The sequence below is a fragment of the Ursus americanus genome, chromosome 9 (assembly GCF_024610735.1).
Source record: "Ursus americanus isolate L20-20 chromosome 9, mUrsAme1.1.p, whole genome shotgun sequence".
In the NCBI taxonomy this organism is placed as follows: domain Eukaryota; kingdom Metazoa; phylum Chordata; class Mammalia; order Carnivora; family Ursidae; genus Ursus; species Ursus americanus.
This window is the reverse complement of record NC_142135.1, coordinates 29864473-29881908: the sequence shown is the minus strand read 5'-3', so window position 1 is coordinate 29881908 and position 17436 is coordinate 29864473. Positions and strand designations below refer to the sequence as shown.

Below are 17436 nucleotides of genomic sequence, written 5' to 3'. Positions count from 1 at the left end.
CAGAGGTGAGAGGTAGATCGGAATAACAAAGAGCCCCCAAACTCTACCTAAGGAAGTGATTTTATTTAGAAGAGACAGTGGGGAAGTTCAGCCTAATGGTACACTTGTAAACCATGGAGATTTTGGTGGCAAGATCTAAAAGCGGGCTGGTAGCTCCATGAAATCAACAGACTAAATCCTCAGCCACCTAGTTCAGAGAGAAGCCAAAGAAAAAGAACTAAGAAGAGCACTGCTGGGCTCCAGGACAAGCCTCAAAGCCTGGCCTCAAAAGGTACCACTTTAAAGACATCTGAATGTATGCAGACCAGAGAATTGTTGAAAACAAGAGAGCAATCAGATAGCAGTGACTAGAAGCTAACAGCTGGCTGTGATACCAAAAGACGCAGGTAGCTTAACATAAGTCAGGGAAAAAGGCAGTCAAAGACCTTGCTAAGACTACTGTCATAGTAGGGAGACTGCGTATGATCCAGGTTGTACCCTCAGAGAAGCCAGCAGCAGAGATTTCATACCGAGATGGATATAGATTTCTCTCAACGAGGCCACTCAACAAATAAGCACTCAGCAATAAATGAGCAAACCACCACACCAGTAAGCCTGGCAGCAGGCGGGTGAAGGGTGTCATATCCAGAGCCATTAAAATATAATTTCTAAAATGTCCAATTTTTAACAAAAAATTATGAGAAATGCAAAGAAACTGGAAAGCGAAGCAGAAGAAACTACCTGTAAGAAGGCTCAGATGTCAGACCTAACAGACAAAAACTTCAAACCAGCTATTATAAACATCCTCAAGAACTAAAGGAAATCATGATCAAAGAAAAAAAGTATGTCAATGTCTCATCGAATCAAGAATATCAATAAAGAGACAGACATTCTAAAAAGAACCAATGGAAATTCAGAGTACGATAGCTGAAATGAAAAATTCACACGAGGGGGCTCAACAGTAGATTCAAACTGGCAGGGAAAAAAAATCAGCAAACCTGAGGATAAATTGATAGAGATTTTGCAATCTGAAGAACAGAGGAAAAAAATGAAGAAAAATGAACAGAGCCTCAGGAGAATGTGGGATACAACTAAGCTCACCCATGGGCAGGAGTGCCGCAATGAGAGGAAACAGAGAGGTTAGAGAAAATCATTAAAGGAAATGATCCAAAATCTGATGAAAAACATGAACCTCTGTACCTAAATAAGATAAACAGAAAGAGATCCACACTCAGACATGTTATAGAGAAAATTATGAAAGCCAAGGATGAAGAGAGAATTTAAAAAGTCAAGAGGAAAACAACCCATTACATGGACCAGAAAAATATCAAGAGATGATTTCTTATTCGAGACAGTGCAGATCAGAAGCAGTAGGATGATAAAATTTCTGGAAAAATAAAAATTACGAGAATCTTATATCTGGCAAAACTATTTTTAAAAAGCGAGGGCAATATAAAGATATTCCAAGACAAACAAAACCTAGAAATGTACTGCTAGCAGACCTGCTTCGCAAGAAATACTAATGGAAGTTCTTCAAACTGAAAGTAGTGACTCCCGACGGTAAGTAATTCAACCCGCGTGAAAAAACAGAACTCTGGTAAAGGTAATTATGTAGATAATTATAAAAGTAAAAATTACGTATTTCCACCACTTTCTTCTTTTAATTGAGCTAAAAAGCAATCACATAAAAATGTGTATAATTGTTATTGGCCCACAGCATACGGAAACATAATATATTTTACAATTACAGCAGGAAGAAGGTGGGTAGGAACAAAGGTGTGTGAGAGTAAGGAAATGACACTAGATAAACTGGAATCCATAGAAAGAAATGAAAAGATCATGAAATAGTAAATAAGAGAATATAAAAAATTATATAAATATATATTAGCTCTATTTTCTTCTCTCAGCTTTTTTAGTAGCCATAAAATAACATGAGGGAATAAGTATAAAAATACATTGTTGGTTTGCAACATATTTTAAATGGATGGCAATAATAGCACAAAAAGGGGGAGAAGGAGAAGAGCTGCCCAGAGTAATGATTCTATATCTAATTTGAATGAAGTTAGTATAAATCTGAAGTAGATTCTCATAGTTTAGGTATATATGGTAAGTCCTAAAGTAACCACGTTGAAATAACAAAACAAAACAAAACAAAAAACAGTGAACATACCCTTAATGTAATTAAATATGAGTAAATCTTTGTGACTTGGGGTAGGCAAAGCCTTCTTAGACAACAGAAGTATAGGCAACAAAAGAAAAAAAATAGGTAAATTGGCCTTCATCAAGATCAAAACCTTTTGTTTTTTTAGGGGGTACCATCAAGTATGTCAAAAGACAACACACACAATGCTAAAAAAATATTGCATTGGTAAGTGACTTGTATTTAGAATATATGAATAGTATATTCTATGTAAGAGTTCTTACAACTATGTAAGAGTTCTTACAACTAAATAATACAAATAATCCAATCAAAGTGGGCAAAGGAATGGAATAGACATTGCTCCAAAGAAAATAGTAATAGCCAATAAGCACGTCGAAAGATGCCCAACATCTTAGCCACTGGGGAAATGCAGGGTACAGGCAAAACCATAATGAGATACCACTTCATACCTACTAGGATGGATTGAATTAAAACGGCAGGTAATAATTAGTGATGATGAGAATGTGAAGAAATTAGAACACTCATCCATTGCCATTAGGGATGGAAAACGATGGAAAATAGTTCAGTTCCTCAAAAGGTCAATCACAGAGTTACCATGTCACTCAGCAATTCCACTCTTAGAGAGAATTCCACCTCAGAGAAATGCAAACATATGTCCTCACAAAAACTTCTACGTGACTATCCTGAGCAACATTATTCATAATTGTCACAAAGTAGAAACAACCCAAAGTCCGTCATCTAATAAATGATAAACAAAATGTGTGTATACAGACGTATGCATGTATGTGTGTGTGTAACATGATGCATTATATGGTTCCATTTATATGAAATGTCCAGAATAGGCAAATCTACTGAGAGAGGAAGTAGGTTAATGGTTACCTGGAAGTAGATTAATGGCTACCAAAGCGAGGAGTCACTGTTAATGCCTATAGGATTTCCTTCGGGGTATGAAAATATTCTAAAATTTATTGTGGTGATGGTTGTGCAAATCTGGAGATACTAAAAACTGATGGACTGTATATTTTAAATGGATGAACAGTATGTGAATTACATATCAATAAAGCTGTTATATTTAAACAAACACATAAAGTGTATTGAATAAATACAAACCTAATAACAAAATACACACGAATGTGCAAACACACAGTACACTTTTCTCTGTAGATATATGCTATTTCATAAGGCGCTTCTAATGTTTAATATCATAATTCTATGAGAGTATTAAACAGACAAAAAATAAAGATTTTTATAATGATAAATTGAATATAATCAGGTAGCAAAGTATGAAGAGACCTTAAGAATGAGGAGGAAGTGGTTAGATCTAGGTTTTGCCATGTTTGGGGAAATATTGTTCTGGGGAAGATAAAACTTGATAGAATCTTAATAGATGGGGTATTTTATTTTTGCTTTTAAAGAGCCCTTTTTTTTGCTTTTAAAGAGCCCTTTTTCTTAAGGAGCTTTTTTGCTTTTAAAGAGCCCTTTTTGCTTTTAAAGAGCCCTTTTTCTTAAGGAGCTGCTATTTTGTCAGGCACTGGTCAAGGTGGTTTACATACATTAATTCGCACACAACAAATTCTACAAATGAGCATATGAGAGCTTTGTAGAAAGGTACCTTCGCCAACTTTTATACAGGTAGGATGTGGTGGAATAAAGACAGGAATGCTTATTACGTCATTCTATGTTGATTATTGCGATTTAAAACGCTGTGTGATACTTCAAACAAATTTTATTCAAATACTTTTTGCACATCACTTGATGCAAAATGAAAAGGGGAGAATTGAAATTTGAGAAGTCATTAATTCATGAATAAATCCTAAAGGTCCCAAGGAAAATTCCCAAGGTTTTTCAAATATTCAGCCTTAAAAATGTAGCACCTTAGGTCATATTAACAACTTTTCCAAGTGAAAGTAATGCATTTTTTAGTTCTTCCCGGATAGGTATCATTAAAAATTGTTATTGCTCATTCAATTCTTTAAAAAATGATTTCTTGAGGCCAGTCAACGGAAAAATCTTGGTCATACTTATGAAAAATCTTAAGGGATTGCTTCTCTCAGACTGGAATGTATAACATATCAAGTAGTTTCTCAGCTCAGTACATCATAGCAATGTCCCTTATGTAAATGAAATGTCTTAATGGAAACAGTATATAACGTACGCCAACCCTGCACTAACCCTCATGCTCTACGTTAGATATTTAAGGAAGAAAAACATCAGGTTGATGAAGACTTTTAAAAAATTATTTAAATGATTATTTTTGTGCAGAAAAATTATTGTTTTTTCCCAATGGAGAAGCAAACTGGCAACAATTTTGATAAGAAGATTTGTGTGATTCCAATTATAATTTAGGTCCCAAAGTAATAAGTGCATTGGTTGTAACTGCCTGATTGTGTGAGCCCCTTAGAATTCCAATGGAATTCTTGATGAGGCCATCCCTTTGCAAACATGATTTCGCCAGCATGTGGTACCGGGATACCTTGGGTTATATTCCAAATTTTTTTTTTTAAAGATTTTATTTTATTTATTTATTTGACAGAGACAGAGACAGCCAGCGAGAGAGGGAACACAAGCAGGGGGAGTGGGAGAGGAAGAAGCAGCCTCATAGCGGAGGAGCCTGATGTGGGGCTCGATCCCAGAACGCCGGGATCATGCCCTGAGCTGAAGGCAGGCGCTTAACCGCTGTGCCACCCAGGCGCCCCTATATTCTGAATTTTTAAATTTGGACTGGACCATGCTGATTAGAGGGGAGAGAAAGGGTATGCTGTAGTTAGAATTGCCAAGGCTTAAACAGACTAGAACTTTATCTTTAGGGATTGATTAATTTAATGTGTTATAAATTTATAGAGTTGGATTCATTCACCCCAGTGGAACCCCAAAACAATTCCCTGACAGGCAAAATGCCCAACATGTCTTTGAGAACAGATATGTATGTTACATGACAGCTGTTTATGTCCTCTGACATAAGGAGGTCTTTTGGCTTTGCAATTTGGCAATGACGTATACTCTTTGGCCAGCAGAGCAGATTTATTGTGGATTAAGATGAACGGTAGAAAGAGTGAAAGGTAGATCATAGGAAGCAATCACAGGGTGATGATAAATCAGAGCAGGAAATGCTTATTTAGATAAATGAGACACATTAATGGCTCAAATGTCATTTGTGGGAATCCCCACCCAAAAAGGATTTTTAACTCTAAAATAGACTGAGATAAAAACACAGGTGTCTTTAAAAAATGCGTGGTCACATAATTACAGTACAAAACCTCTTATCTAAGAAAAACAGGTAAGAAGGAGGACATTAATTAAAGCCCCTCCCACACCAAAATAAATGCTATCTAGAAAAGCCTAAGACATCCCTGAGGTTCAGTTTCCTATCTATAAAAATCACAGTAAAAACACTTGCCAGTTTGACCCGTGACCTCTGAGATTTTTTCCAAATTAGTTTTTATGATTCTAAGTAAGATACACTTGTAAGTTCAAGGTGTCACATTTAGTAGGAGTATATGAATTTTAATAAGTAATGAAGAGGCTTCAGCGCACAAGGGGATGAATCTCTAAGGGTGAACTAACATGCAATCTGACAGACACGCGTGTGTGTGGTGGGGGGAAGCCTTCCCACAACCCTACATCATACTGCCGTTTTCCAAAGCAAATTCTAATAAAGAATTCACAAGCTTAGATGAACATGAGACTCTGGGGAGCTTTAAACAATCCTGATGTCCAGGCACATCTCAGATCAATTAAATCAGGATCTCTGGTGACGGGACGTGCCCTTGAATATTTCTTAGAGCTCCTGAGGGGATTCCGTTGGGTCGTGATGAGTACTGCTGCCTTGAGCCTTCATCCTGCAGAGGAGGAAACTGAACCCCTCATCAGCCAAATGACTGAGTTTAGCTCAAGGAGTCTGTGATGAAGCCAAGACGAAGGACTCGCTCTCCCAACTCTTCATCCTATTATTTCCATTGCACCCCATCTTTCTGTCTCTCCTTGCTTCACATGGTCGCCTCTCATTGGCCTGCCTGGGGTCTTAATTTCAGATGCCCCATTCAGCACTATGCACACCGTGGAACAAAGCTGGGAGCAGCCTCTCCCAGGGTAATTTTCGCACAGCCCTTTCCTTTTTACACGTGTTACTTTCCTAGGCCTGCCAGTTTACAGGCGACCCAAGTTCTTTCAGCTTATTGATGAGAAAACTGAGGACCAGAGACGTGACTAGCCTACGGTCATTTAACCCAGCAAAGAGCAGGGTCCAGAGCTGAAATTGCTTAACATTTCATTCCAGTTCTTTCCAGTGCTCCAAGACTCCACCTTTGATGATGGGAGCGTCTTGAAGGAAACTTCGGTATCCTTCCTCAAGAAACTAACACATTTGTCCCCAGAGCAGAGAAGCTGAATGAGGACCAGGCAGGGGCGACATTTAGAGCAAGCATCTTTTCTAGGTGAGAGGAGAGCCCAAGATGCGGCTGCACGATACATTAGCGCTTGTGCACAGGCTCAGCTGGGGAGGGGGAGCAACTCAGCCCACGGTGTCTTCTGCGTGGGTTTCAGCTCAACCTTACAGCCTCTGGTTTGTCCCTGCTTTCCCTTCTGCCTATTCTCCCTCCCCCCCCCACTAATATGTACTTTATTTTATTTACTTATTTATTTTATTATGTTCAGTTAGCCACCGTATAGTACATCATTAGTTTTTGATGTAGTGTTCCATGATTCATTAGTCGTGTATGACACCCAGTGCTCATCACAACACGTGCCCTCCTTAATGCCCATCACCCCGTTATCCCTTCTTAACTGCTTGTCTTCTGGGTTTCAGGTTCCAGCATGAGCCACAGAATCGAGAAACAATAGCATCAAATAGATGCTGTAACCGGCTCTGACAATTGCGGAGAATCAAATCCCTGTAATGAGTGCTTGAAAACACGCACGCACACACACACACACACACACACACACACACACACACACACACGGCCCTGTGGTTACTTGAGTTTGCATTTTCCAGTTTACTCAAATCTAACCAAAAGCACTCAAACTTCCCAGTAACCTTTTTCTGATACCCTTTGGACCCTTTTTCTGATTTGCCATGCCTTTGATTTCCATGATTTTTCCACCAAGGAAAAAGGATGTTTATTGCTAATGTTCTCATTTGTGCTGCTGTTTAATCTTTAAGACTTTAATCCTTGGGTTTAGGATGCAACAATTCTTATATCCCTTCTTATCTATATAATGATTAAGAGAGCTAGGAATGTACTAGAAGCTCACTTAATAACTGTTGAAATGACTAGATGCTTAATGAAGGTCCGCTGTTTATACGTTCCTGTGCTTTTTCAGTTGGAAAAGGCTGGCAACTTGCCTTCTTGCATATGCTTTAAACGAAGCAGCAGCACTAACCGAGAGCAGCTTTATTTCTCTGCGTATTCGGTCATCTCCTTGACACCCAGACACCGGCCGATAGTTTTGTTAAGCGGTTGTGGAAAGACGACTATCACATGTCCACGCTGCAAACTCCTGAGCACAGTATTTTTCAAAAGCAATACTTTATACCCAATGACTGAATATGAAAGTTCTCTTTTAACAATTTATTCTACTTTTCTGTTTTTAGAGCAATATCAGTTATCAGTTTTCAAAAATGCATATTATGTCATATATGGCATACCTCAGTTAGCCTTGCTTTTTAAGTCTAAGGTGATAGCCTTGATTTTAAAAGTCAAAGCCTGCAAACGATTGTCTCTTTACACTTGTAATCAGTGTTTGCAAATGCCTATGAAATTGTTCTGTGTATATTTTTAAATAGGGAAATTATATGTTACAACTCTGATCTATAGTAAAAGAGTAGTATACAAAATTTTAAAACTTGACACTTGAAAAATGAAATAACTTCCCCTTTACAGACACAGAATTGTTTATTTCAGTATAAATATATGTTTGATTAAATAAATGCAGCCTCATTCTATATGTAAAGTTTTATGGTCTGCACAATTTTTACTTAAAGGCATAAAAATGTTACATTAAAGCATGATTTTTAATACCCACGTGATATTTTATTCCATGAATATAACCAGTTTACTTAATTTCCTATTGTAGGAAATTTGATTATAAGTAATGGTTCAGCAAAGCCTCCTTGTTCATTAGTCTCTTTTCCCATTATTTTAATAACCATCTCAGGATAAAAATTTTAAAGTGAAGGTGCTTAAAATAAATGTGCATTTGAAAATTTTTGATACATATTTTCTGCCTTTTCTTAGAAAAGGTATGCCAATTATATCTTCATCAATAATCTATCTTCCTTTTTTGTTTTGCCAAGTGGATAAGCCCAAATTGTACATTATTATTATTATTATTTTAATTTGCATTTCTACAAACCTACAGTTTCAAGGGCAATAAATATTTTTATACCTTGAGATAACTTGTGCTTTAATGAAAATGCAATCATTCTCATTAAACTTTACCAGGTTTCTTTTATATACAACAAATAAACAGTGAGAGCAAACATTATTTTCAGAAGAATAAAAAAGAGCATAATTTTGAAATGAAATGAAGCCCAAGGAAGTAGGAAAGTAGCAGAACACTTATGCTTTCCCCATCCAAAATCATGCTGGACAGGGAGGAGTGAGATTTGCCTCAAGTGGGGATTAACTTGCTCTGGGTATCAAATGGAGAGTAAGACTGTGCTAACAGCTTTGGCTGGAATTCTGCAAGTGTTAGATGTTATAATTGACAAGGCACGAAGCCAAACATTATACATCCAAGACTGATAAAGGATGTTACAGTAGAAACTGGAGAAGTCAGTCGATATTTTCACAACTTTGTTGAGCTCAAAATGAGATCCCTGAAGACAAAGATGATGATTAACATAACACCATTATGATAAAAGGGGGGAAGGGCTGGCGAATTACTCAGAAATTATACATCATTCTATTCTAATCTCATTTGGGAGAGAAATTGTACAAGCCTTTTGAGCCATCCAAGAGAGCTATACTTAGCAAGCCCATGGTTTGATGGAGACCAGCCCCATGCTCTCATTCCTTGGCTCATCAGAATTCTTTGAGGATATCATTACTTTGAAGGTGCTAAGTTATTTTCAGAAAAGAGGAAGCACAGAGTGTGTGTTCTTAGTGCTTTGAGTGGAACTCAACTTGTTTGTGTGGGTTTGGAGCTGATACGGTCTACTGAGAGGAGATTTCATTTGTAATCATATACAAGCTGTGAAGGACTTGGGTTCTTCAGAAGTGGTTTGTATGAGGAAATTCTTTTCAACTCTCTAAAATTCCGGTGAGAAAAATCTACCAACCAAGTGAGTAGCCCTTCTATAAAAAAGACTTGAGAACATGGCAGTCTTGAGAAGAGTGGGCTAATTCAGCAGATGGGTAAGGTGGTTTGTGGGCAGTCTAAACCGACAGCTTCTCCAATATCTCTGGGGACTGCTGAGAGGCAGAATAGCCTGAAGACTTGATTATTGCCCAAAGTTCAAAGCAGGGAGAGGAAAACGCAAGAAAGGAGAGGATTTAAATAGCAGAAGAGAGACAACATATAACCAATAACTCACATAGGAAGGCTTCCAAGGACAGTGTTCGCCCACCCACTCTTCACTCTCAGTTTGAGACTCTCTTACATCTGAGGTCCCCTGGGCACACGAAAAATTTCTGAGTCAATTAGTTGCTTGACATTTCTTTTCTGACATGCAAGGAAATAGCCAGACAACAACCTATCATTTACTGCTTTAGACCCGGCTAGAAAAAAAGGAGCACAACACATGTAATTAACTCTCAAGTATGCAAGTCAACAGAATGAAGACTTCTTATGTAAAAGAAAAGAATGTTGACAATCTGCAGCTAGTGGGTTCACCCTGCTGTTCCATGGACCCAGGCTTGGCCAATCTAGCAGCTCTCTCCGAAACAAACAAAACAAAACAAAACACTTTTTAAAGATTGAAGTCACTATTGTTATCTGGGAATCTATCTGGATTGCATCTATTGTAGATTTTCTGTGCTAGTTTAGATATAATTTCCCATAATCCAAACCTAGGAGTTGTGAAACTGAATAGCTATAAAACATTTACAAGTCCTCTGGATAATCCATCATGCCTGGGAAACTGTTTCCTGCCTTTGGTTGCATCTCTGATACATTGATCAGGGCATCCTTGGATAGAACGTACCACCTTGCCTTAATGGGCACAGGGTAGACAAGACCCTGAATTGCACCTTCATGTCCGGATGGCTGCCCCAAATTTATATTTATTTTCAGAAATTAGGCATAATATGGTTCCATTTTACTGAGCCACAATCCCACTTATGGGAGATCATTGAGATCAAATGTCCTAGCCTAGAACAAGCTTTGGCAAGCCTCTGGGAAGAACATGTCTTTTCTTTTCTACTTCAGTATGTTTCCAAGATAATTTCTTAGTTCAAATGGGGTCGTCCAACCGTAACTCCTCAAGGTAGTTTCTTTTAATAACTCAAACTTCCCTTTTATCTGGATATGCCCAGCTCCGAGTCCCTCAGGTAGTTTAAATATTTTATAATGGGTAAAGTCAAGAAATTATGGTCACTGTGCTGAATCTTACATCAACATCTTTGTGAGAGGGTCACGATAGTCAAGAGGTGACATACTAGGTGAGAAATGGGAGAAGAGGATTTCTCAGGATTGCTATACTCCCCAGTAAACCAATAATGAAAGACTGTAGGGTCAACTCAGAAGCAGAAAAGCATAGTTCCACAAGTAGGAATGTTTCTGCAATTAGGCAAAGCCGGCAACTGTGCCTGTGTAATTACCACAAATATTCTTCACCATCTCAGCGTGGAGAATTGGTTTTCCTATCTTCATACTTTCACATGACATCTCTTCCTATGCTATGTCTTAAACCAAACATTTTCTCATTAGATCGCCATGTGTTTCTTACGACACGACTGAATTATAACCAATTTGAGGGCAAGCACAAGTTCTCAGAGAGCCTGCAACAGTGTTCTGCAAATGGCAAACTTTCATTGAAAAATTTTTGCTATCTCACTGCTACAATTTTACAGATATCAAATCGCTCATTCTACTCTGGCACACATTGGAATATTTTCCATTCTAAACACATTTTCCATCCCAAACACCAGTTATACTGCTTGATTTCCTAACAATAAGGACTTCATTTCTTTAGGCTTGAAAGTTTCTTAATCTTTAACCATGTCCCTTTAAAAATGCAAATACACCTGGACAGAGTGAACCCAAGATTTCTTCCTATGGCAATGTATGCCTGCTCTCTCAAGGTATCTCTCTTTTTCAAGTCCTTGCTTTCTAGTATCTTCTTTATCTACTATCTGGAGAAGGGATGCAGAAGATAATATGGATATTTTATTTTCCCTTGCATGGAACTTAAAATTCGTTGCCAGTTTATATGAGTCTATGAAGTCAAAGAATTAATTCTAACTCTTCTTGAAATTTTTGACTTGTAACTTTGATAGAGACAAGTACCTGTTGCTTAAAAACCGAATTCTACTTGGCCTTGTCTAAATCCAGAGTCATTTCACGTAGGCCCAGGGGTGCTTATTTGCATAGCTAGCTTAAATAGTGAGTAGCTGAACCTTTCTTTCCCTGAAAGACTTCACCACTTGAACAACTATGGTGTTCCTTTTTGGTATATGGGGGTGGGGGGAGAAGCATTAATTTTTATGAAACCCAGGAAGAACAAAAGATTAGACAAAGTGGTTATGGTTTATGTTCCCCTATTATGTACAAATATTCAGTCTTTGAAAGAAAATAGAAAATTTCACAATTTTCAAAAATTTAACTCCAACTGTCTTAATCCACAAGGGAAATGTCAGGATTGCAACAGAGGAGGAGACCTGTTTCTAATTGAGAAAACCCTGCCCTACCCACCAGCCCTGCTGTCTGTGGATTAAGCCTTTTAAAGTTTGGGGAAACTCACTCCCTTGCTCCTCACTTCTTTATGAAGTCTTTAAATGTTCTCTGCTCCTTCTGGCTCTTTCAAGAATAATTAGTACCCTCATCAATTTCCCTGCCCTCGCCCGTTTGACAAACGAGTGCCATTCGAGTGAAATGTTTGCATTCCTCACTGAGCAGAATTTGGGGGCAGTTTCTAATTCGATAGATTTCACAGCAGTGATACTCCCAAGAGAGTCATAAGTGAAGTTGTGGTAACTCAAGCAGATTTTTGACGACCAACAGTGTTGTGTTACATCTTTGAATTGGCCTTTCATTTCAGTGATTAACAGGTGTGCTGCAGGAAGCCTTTGGTTTCAGCTTCACTTAATCCAACAGCCTGCTTCTGCTTTGCTACTATCTCAGGCTTCCAGAAGAGTGACTAGATTTCTGTCTTTAGATTATTTCAGGAATAATTTAGCTAGAAAAATGAACACATAGAACCAAGCAGACACAACTTCCTGACCCTTTCTTCTTGCAATTGTATAAATAGAGTAACTTCTTTCCAGCTATGTGTCTAAACTAAAACACTTTTTTTAATCAAACTACGTTAAATGAATTGTTAATCAATAAGACCGTCGTGAATCAGCAGCCTAAGGATGCGCCATTTTCCTGGATTTCTCCCCCTTTTTTCTCCAAGTGCCTGCACTTGGGGATTATTATTCCAGAGACTTCCTATTTTGAATGATGATCAGAAAGGAGTGTGGAAGGATGTAATAATAATAATTCACAGTACTGTTTGCTTTCCACAACAACGGCTGGTTGCAGGGTTGACAGAGACTTTGTGAGGGGATAAGACAACTCTGTTCAGAGGTTTTCCCAACTGCATTGATATCGCTCACCAGCATGTGTGAAGCACCTACTGTATGCAGAGTATTCCAGTTGGCCCTGGGTGAAATACCCAGGAAAAACCACATCGTTCTTGCCTTTTTGAGAATGATACATGAAAGAAAGAGCTGTACAAACAGCTAAATGGGTCAGAAATTACAAATAAAGGGAATGGGATTTTGGAGCTGAAACTATCAGGAAAGGTTTTTTGATTTTGAAGAAAGTGAAAGGAAAGTCATTGAAGGCAAGGGCACAGAAGCAAGAAGAATCGAGGATATACACCAAACATGTAAGCCTGAGTCAGCTGCACACGCTGAGAAGTAGGACATCATTCAAATGGCTCTGGAACCAGTTATTCTCCGGTTAGGAAGAATGGAATGTGTAGGGAGAGAGAAGCTCTAGTTTCTTAATCAGAGGCCTGATGCAGAGAAAGCTTTTGTGTCTATCATTACTTCAATCTGGATTACCCTTGATGGTCAGTATCAGTTTCAGATCACTTATGAAAGAAAATTTGAGATACACAGTCAAGCATTGGTAATAATATGAATAATCAAGGAAATGATGAAAATACACTAACTTTGGTTAGTTATCCTGGAATTGACATTAATTAAAATGGATTGAAATTAATGAATTAGCTTGAGTTCTAAGTAACTTCTAATATTATTTCCAAAGTCACTCTAGCCACCCATGTTTCCAAATGATTCACTTTAAATAATTATGAGGCAAAATTATTACCCGAGATGTGATCGAATCCAGACATCTAAGACAGGAAACCTACGGAGCACGTTATTAACATATTCCTTATCGTGACCCTTAAGACCCTGGAAAAATAAGGGCTTCTTATTCACAAGTTTATGGATTTCTTTGGAACCAAGGATGACCCTGTAATCCCCTCAGTCAGTCTTCAGAGACATCTCACTGACAATATAAGTGTTTGAAAGGAGAGTTGTCATTATAAGATCTGGACCTAAAGTTGGGATTTATGATCGGTACAATATTCATGATATGCACTGCAGTGTGAATCAGGCTTTGATAAAGTTTGACATTCACTGGAGGATATTTTAAAGGCAAAACTTGGCTTTAGTTTTAGTCAATGGTTTCTTCGTTATCTAAAACAGAAGAAAGCATTTATCAAGGCATCAATCAAAGTTTCAGATGTCTCAGAATGTAAAATTATTTAAGGGGACTCAGGGGAGCTGTTGCAAACTGTCTACCTAAAATGACTTCAATGTTATTTTTAATTTTAACGTGAATACTAAAGTTACCTGATTATAGCAACTCTGTGTTATACTTACACAAGAACAGATTCACGACCCTGCTTTCAAGCTGAGTTTAAACCTCAGACTCCAAAGTACAAATAAAACACTGTAATCAATACCACCCTTTTGACAAAACTCTGGGAGATAAATTAGAAACTCCATTCTTCTAAGATGAAACATAAACTAACAAGATTTTCTAAATGTAGTTTACATGGTGTATTTTGGCTGTGTCTTCAGTGTTGTTTTCAAAACACAGAAATTATAACTACAGCATTTTGAATTTAGAACACTGAACACTTTGGAACCACTAGGAATACTTCCATGTTTACTACTTTTTATGCGTTACTTTCATGTTGATTCATTCATTTTACAAATATTTACTTAGTATTTTTTGTGCATCAAAGACCATGATAGATGCTAGAACATAAAAAGAAATGGAAGGGAAAACTAATTTTGCAACTATCCAGTCTCTCATTATCTCAAGGTGTTCCTTCCAAGTTTCTAGAGTGTTTGGCCTGTGATTTTTTTGTTTGTTTTCCCACATAATCTAAAGAAAGTTTCAGTTAAATGTATGGACGATTAATGTAGGTTGATTATTAGCGGAAAGTTAGAAATAATCAATACATCTCCCTATCCTTTTAAGATTGGTGTTGCAAGTAGGATGCTTTAGTGAATTCTTGATCTTTGAAGGATAAAGGTCCTAAAACACTTTCTAACTCAAGAAAAAGTTGTACCAGACCTCAGGATGTCATAAAAGAAAGTATAGAGCTAATAAAGAGAATGAAGGGGCTGAAGGTAAGCCAATGTTTATCTTGATTCCAGGAGTCAACAGGAAGAAGACGAAAAATGCAAATAAGGATATGCATGTGGCCAACTTCGAAGCTACTCATCTTTAAGAGTTTATAAAACCCTATAGAGAAATGGTATGCACATGCCTGTGAGTTAATCACGTTAGAATCTTTGTCAGCCACATTGTATGTGGACAGAAAAACCAACTCAGATCAAATGGACAAAGGAAAAGAGAGGCCGGTATTGTCATAATTCCTCCATGTGGTTAGCAAGGCATGGATTTCACCTTTTACGACAAACGTGGATATGTTGTAAATACTATCGACAAAGTGTAGAAGACAAAAATGAACCAACAGAGATACTTACAATGAGCCCCGCGATGGCTGCATATGAAAATTGCAGAGGTGTGAAGCTCATACTAAAATAGAGACAAGCAAGGTAGGAATGTGGCCTTGGGGGGAATAGCAAGCATTATGTTTATCCGGATGATGACAGGTTTTCAGGCTGTGAAACATGTGGGCAAAACATCTGAAAGCTTAAAGTGCAGGTCTGGACAGGAGGAGTAGTAAGGTTGGCTTAGACAGGTAGATCTGGGAATGATCTGCAAAATGCTGCTGTTGTAGCTGGGAGAGTAGAGGGGTCTGCCAGGGAGAGGGAGCTCTGGGCGCCACGTAATCCAGGAGCAGAGCCAAGTTGGAGCTGGTCCCAGACACAGATAGAGGAAGGCTGAGGTGGGAGTGTAGAGGGTACTTTACTGGCGTCTGGAGTTTCAAGATTCTCTATCTGTACTAATCCTGCCTCTCTCTATGCTTAGAGGGTATGTAATTCAGAAGCTTAAAACTAGCAAAGTAAAAAAAAAAAAAAAATCTAAAAGCAAAAAGAAGAAAAATGCTTGCAAGAATGGAGATAAGCAAACATAATGGTGATGTTACCACAGAGCACACCCAGTGAGGCTGGGCGAATAGAATGTCCACCACGTACATTTAGGTGACTTGACTTTTTTTTTTTTTTCGGTAACTTGCTACAACGCCTTACGGTGCCACTTGAAATGTGTGCTTGATTTGGGTTTTAGTTGCACTTGCTTGTGCTGACGTTATGGATTAACATTATGGATCAGTCCTTGACAATCGTGTTCCTCCACTCCGTGCAGAGCACCTTGCTGATTTCCTGGTAGCAAAGATGACTCTGAGGACTTGGTAGTCTGGCTGAGAGGCTAAGACGGGTAAAGAAACATTGACCAGGGGTCAGAAATATGCACAGCTGAGGACTAAACTGTGAGTTACAAGTCAACCGCAGTCCCAGAGCTGCACAATCGGCAGGATAGTGCAGGCCAGAGACATACAGGGAGGGTCCACGGAAGAGGAGTCTGGGCCGGGATTTGAAGGATGGGTAGGGTTCGACTAGACAGGAAAGGAGAAAGGCATTATTGGTGTGAAAAATGGCAGGAAGATGGGACCGAAAATGACATAGTTACGGTTTGGTAAGATAACTAGGCTCTCAAACATAAGCGAGGTATGTTTAAAAGTTGTGGAACTGAGGTTGTCTAGATGTAGGAGAACGTGGACAGCTGGGATGAGGGGTTCAGATTTTAAGCTACTAGTAGGTGACTCGCCTTTACCCTCGAAGGGTGAGGTCAGATCGAGGCTGCTAAGGCTCCTGGTTTACAGGACCAGTGGAGCCTAGAAGAGGTGAAAGGGGGGCAGGTGTCCCTTCCCACACTGCCGCTGATGAGGAGCCAGCTGTGCCCAGACTCCGTTCACTGCAGTGGGAATGTTCCTCTGCACCGACAGCTAGCTGCGGTCCCAGCGCCGACCACCAGCCTGGACCTCTTCTTATCCTCGAGAGGCTGTTGGCCGCACTTCTAACACTCAAACCAAAGCCTTATGCTTAAGACTTGGCAACTGTATAGTCTAACTAGGTTAAAGGAAAGCTAGAAATTCAGCTCTTAGCACAGAACGCTGTACAGAGTAAATGGCAAAAAATGGACAACGTGGATTCTTATTTCCCTGAAACCAGCATACCCTAATTTCTCCACCCCACCTTGGCTTTTCTTCCCACGATTTCAATGCTATTATGTTCTTTACTTTCTAAAACCGCTCCTGGCTATGATCAGCAGCGGTGGTTTTCGGTGTGATCCCCTAAGCGGCAGCAGCGCATCCCCTGGGAACTCGTTAGAAATGTGCATTCTTCCTACCCCAGCCCAGGCCTGCTTAATCAGGAGTTGTGTAAGGGGGACCCAGCCATCTGTTTTAAAGAGCCAGCCAGGGGATTGCCATGCCTGATAAAGCAGAGTACTACTCGCCTGCAGGAGGCAGTGCTGACGCCTTAGAACACCACCTGAGGCCCGTTAAGGTCTATTCCTAACCGACTTCTCCTGCCATGGTCAGCCCCGGCCTGCAACCCAACCCCGAGACTGAGCGCAAGAGTACTGCAGACACACGCACAGTTTTCAGTCTCCTGACCACACCAAACTCTTCCGTAAATGCTGGTGATCACGTCCCT

At 39.0% G+C, this 17436-nt stretch overlaps 1 long non-coding RNA gene across 8 annotated transcripts in view; it reads right to left on the bottom strand.

The window, feature by feature from the left end:
• LOC123797802 (uncharacterized) overlaps positions 1-17436 on the bottom strand; it is a 142161-nt gene that overhangs the window by 85674 nt on the left and 39051 nt on the right. The window lies entirely within an intron of this gene.